Genomic DNA, 4,010 nt, shown 5'->3' with positions numbered 1-4,010 from the left:
GACAGAGCCAGACTCTGTCTTAAAAAAAAAAAAAAAAAAAAAGAAAGAAAGAAAAGAAAAATTGTATTCTGAATACAACTTCTAAAACACTAATTTACTTGCATTGTATTAAACTGGTTTTATCGTGATCACAGTTGCAGGCGAAAGATGCCACTATTTTTCTATTTTTCGGGTAAGTAGAGTGAGTCATGTCTTGCCCAGGGTTACAGAGCTTGGAAAAGATGCCTCCTAAATAAACCTGTAGGACCACCTTTGGTTTTCTTCCAAATTTTTTTTGTCATGTCTTTTCCTCCGCCCATTTCCCATCTGTCTAGCCCATCTTTCTCCGCTGGGCTTTTTTACGAGCCTCTCCCTAGCCGCGGGCATTAGTCTGGACTGCAGCCCCGCCCATCTCCTGGGGCGTGACCACCTGTCCAGTCCCCGCCCCCGTCCAACAGGGGAGACCCGCCTCCTTTCCCGGACACGCGGCTCAGCGCCCTAGCGTGCGCGCACGTCCCCGCTCGTCGCCCGGCTCGGCATCGGGAGCGCGCTCTGTGTGGCCGCTGCCGCCATGTTGTTGTGGTTGTGAGAAGGCGGCGGCGGCGGCTGCGGAGTAGCTGCGAGACGAGACGCCCTAGCGGCTAAGTCGCTGCTCCGCGCCGGCCCTGGCAGGGAGCCTGGTGGGGTGGCGGAGGAGGAGGCCGTGCCGTGGCGGACCTCGCCATGTCCTGCTGCCCGGTAAGAAGCCCACCCCCGTCCCCTGTCTCCTCGGGAGGTGAAGAGGAGCTGGAGGAGGGGCCGGCCTCGGCCTCAGCCCGGGCCAGGCGGCTATCACCCTCTGAGGAGGCAGTGGCCTGGAAGGGCTGGGGACTGCGTGCGGGGCTCGGGGAGGGGCGTCCCGGGACATCGCCGCTGCCAGGGGGTGGCGCTGGGAGTGGGAGTGGAAATGGGAGCTCAGCGGCCGAGCTTGGCCCGGACCCTAGGTGCGGGGGAGGCGGGGTCCCGGGCTAGGGCTGCCTTCCCGGACCTGTCGGAGATGGGCCCGTGTGGCTCCGAGTGTGGGACGTACCCTCGGAGCGCCCGGGGTTATTCCCACGGACTCCCGGGAGGTGGGTGTGCGCCCTTCGCCCCCTACCGAGTCTGTGGGGATCCGTCGTTGCCAGAGACTGGAGGTCGGGGGTCATGGGAGCCCCGGGGCGCACGGTGCGGGCCTGGGCCTTGTGGAAAGGAGGAGTGACCTCCTGATCGTGCAGCAGGACATCCTCCTGACCTGGTAGTACTTAGGTGGGAAGGATGGTTGGGGGCAGTTTGCGTAGCTCAGGGAACACTGGTCAAACTGCTCCGCAATTGTTTACAGTGTTATTTCTCCGGGAGAAATTTTGCTTGTTGTATGGCATTTCCGGACCCATAAGATTATATTGTTGGTAGTATTTTGGACTGGAAAACTTACGTCAAAATTAAGGGGTAGATTTTATGGTCACATTAATAGACTCCCCTAGAGTTTGATAATCTCACTTGTGAGTTTTGCACATGGATTACTGTTAGGTATTGATATTCAAATTCAAATGCCCTTTCCAGACCCAGGCCTAAATTCTTACCGTTGTAGTATCTTGATATCCACTTTGTTTTCTGACATCTTTTTTTTTTTTTTTTTTTTTTTTTTTTNTTTTTTGAGACGGAGTCTTGCTCTGTCTCCCAGGCTGGAGTGCAGTTCAAGCGATTCTTCTGCCTCAGCCTCCTGAGTAGCTGGGACTACAGGTGTGCACCACCACTTCCGGCTAATTTTTGTATTTGTAGTAGAGACGGGGTTTCACTATATTGGTCAGGCTGATCTCGAACTCCTTACCTCGTGATCTGCCCGCCTTGGCCTCCCAGTGTTGGGATTACAGGCATGAGCCACCACGCCCTGCCTGTGACATCTGTTTTTTCACAACCAAACCAAACAAAACTCCAAAACCGTATACTTTCTTAGTTGAGGTTCAACTTTCTCATATGTGAATGATAATGCCGTGAGAGGCCGGGGTTGAATTACAGGAGATGATTTTTTTTTTTTTTTTTTTAACGTCAAATGTTTGTGATTTGTCCATGGAGAGGTGGTGAGGACCTTATCCTTTAAGGTTCAGGGCTGTTCAGTAGGACAGGAGACATTGATGGCATGCAGAAAGTCTTCCCTTTATAGGGCCTGTGACTTGGATAGGCTAGAAGAACTTACAGAATGATACTTTTTTTTTTTTTTTTTGAGACGGAGTCTCACTCTGCTGCCCAGTCTGGAGTGCAGTAGTGCGATCTCTGATCACTGCAACCACCGCCTCCTGGGTTCTAGCAATCCTCCTACCTCAGCCTCCCAAGTAGCTGGGATTACAAGTGTGGGACACCACGGCCAGCTAATTTTTGTATTTTTAGTAGAGACCAGAGTTTCACCATGTTGGCCTTGCTGGAATTCCTGACCTCAAGTGATTTGCCTGCCTTGGCCTTCCAAAGTGTTGAAATAACAGGCGTGAGCCCCCAGCCAGAATGACGCTGTTTTGAGACCAGTATAGTATGTGATATTAAACTAAATTTGGAGGGTTCTAGAATTTTAGATTGGCTGCCTACAAAGACCTCTTTTGGTTCCAATTAATCCCTCATTTTCAGGTGACTCAGAGAACTTCAAGTGACCAACACAGTGGTACAGCCCTGCTTGTAGTTAATGGCCAGCCATAAAAGAACCCAAGTTTCTCAGCTCATAGCCCAGGTTCTTCAGTGGTTGTCTAGTTTAAGGCTGATCATTAGAAATGGTATGGACTACCTAAATTCTTCGAACTTATGCAGGACCTGATGAATTAAGATCTCTGAGGATAGGGCCTGGGAATACATCCTTACAAAGCTCCCTGAATGATTCTGGTCAGCAAGGCATGTGAACTTTTGCTTTAGGTTAGTGGATATTCCAAAGAAGTCCCATTAATTATGACTTCTCAGGGTGCTTTTGTTTATAGATCTTTAAGGATTTAAGAGGTGGAGAAGAAGGGGAAGCATGAGAAACTTAAAGAGATGCAAATTGAGCATCTCTTAATATGTAGGGGAAACAGATTTGTTGCCAAAAGTTAATTTGTGCACAAGAAACACACCTGATAAAATTCGATGCTGAATTATTGGAGATATACCGAATCCAGAGATATATTGAAGAATCCAGAGGAAATAAACAGAAAGAGAGGAAGCAAGTAAGCTCATAAAGGGGTCCACTGAAGATGCTTCTCAACATCATGGTTGCTTCTAAACCATCTGACTCAGATTTCTAGTGGAGGGTAGGATGAGTGTGTTAGCAGTCATCTGAGACCAGAGTTGTGAACCAGGAAGGGTTATTATGGATTGTGAAAAGTTCTTGAAATTTGCCACAGGCCATGAGGAGTGGTAAAGTCAGTTTAAAAATCTGCTGTAGTTCTAGTTAACACGTTCACACCTTCTTTATTAAAGTGGAATGCTGAGTTACCAAAGGAAGTATTCATGTTTTAGAGGAGGTGTGGTGAAGGTTGTTATAAGTTTGGAAGAGGTGGAAGAAAATGTTAGAGTGGTGTAGAGTGGTGAAGGACTTTGTAAATATCCTGTCAAATCATAGAGTAGTATTTTTAGAGAGTTGCACCCAGCTGTCCATTAGAAGAGCCAGAGGCCTTGTCTGTTTTGTTCCCTGATGTCCCCAGTACCCAGTGCAGTTATCAGCATATTCTGTGCCATCAGATATTTTTTTAGTAAGTGAATAGTATAGATACAGAAAAAAGAACAGTTATGGTAGTTTATAGCAGTTTTAATTATTAAAAGCTAATTGATGTTTTGCATTGGATTAAAGAGCAAGTTTTTGATCAAGTAGGGCTCTGGATAAAAAATTAAAAAAAAAAGCCAGCTTTCAGTGCTTGTTGTTTGGAATTTTTGAGATTCCTTTAAGAAATTGCTTTCTGCCGGGCACGGTGGCTCAAGCCTGTAATCCCAGCACTGTGGGAGGCCGAGGCGGGTGGATCACGAGGTCAAGAGATCGAGACCATCCTGGTCAACATGGT

General features: G+C 48.0%; 1 protein-coding gene across 10 annotated transcripts in view; it reads left to right on the top strand.

Annotated features, from left to right (window-relative positions):
- Positions 1-514: 514 nt before the first annotated feature.
- MTMR3 (myotubularin related protein 3) overlaps positions 515-4,010 on the top strand; it is a 131,942-nt gene continuing 128,446 nt past the window's right edge. For 6 of the 10 annotated variants that reach the window (XM_017499634.2, XM_017499640.2, XM_017499633.2 and 3 more), the window contains exon 1: positions 518-717. The gene's annotated coding sequence lies outside the window, so the exon portion shown is untranslated. Of the gene's footprint in view, positions 718-4,010 lie in introns of all 10 variants that reach the window. The other 4 variants (XM_017499630.2, XM_017499627.2, XM_017499636.2 and 1 more) reach the window with 3 other exon arrangements.

Source organism: Cebus imitator, unplaced genomic scaffold, assembly GCF_001604975.1.
Source record: "Cebus imitator isolate Cc_AM_T3 unplaced genomic scaffold, Cebus_imitator-1.0 Scaffold258, whole genome shotgun sequence".
NCBI classification, from domain to species: domain Eukaryota; kingdom Metazoa; phylum Chordata; class Mammalia; order Primates; family Cebidae; genus Cebus; species Cebus imitator.
This window is presented reverse-complemented; position numbering and strand designations above follow the sequence as displayed.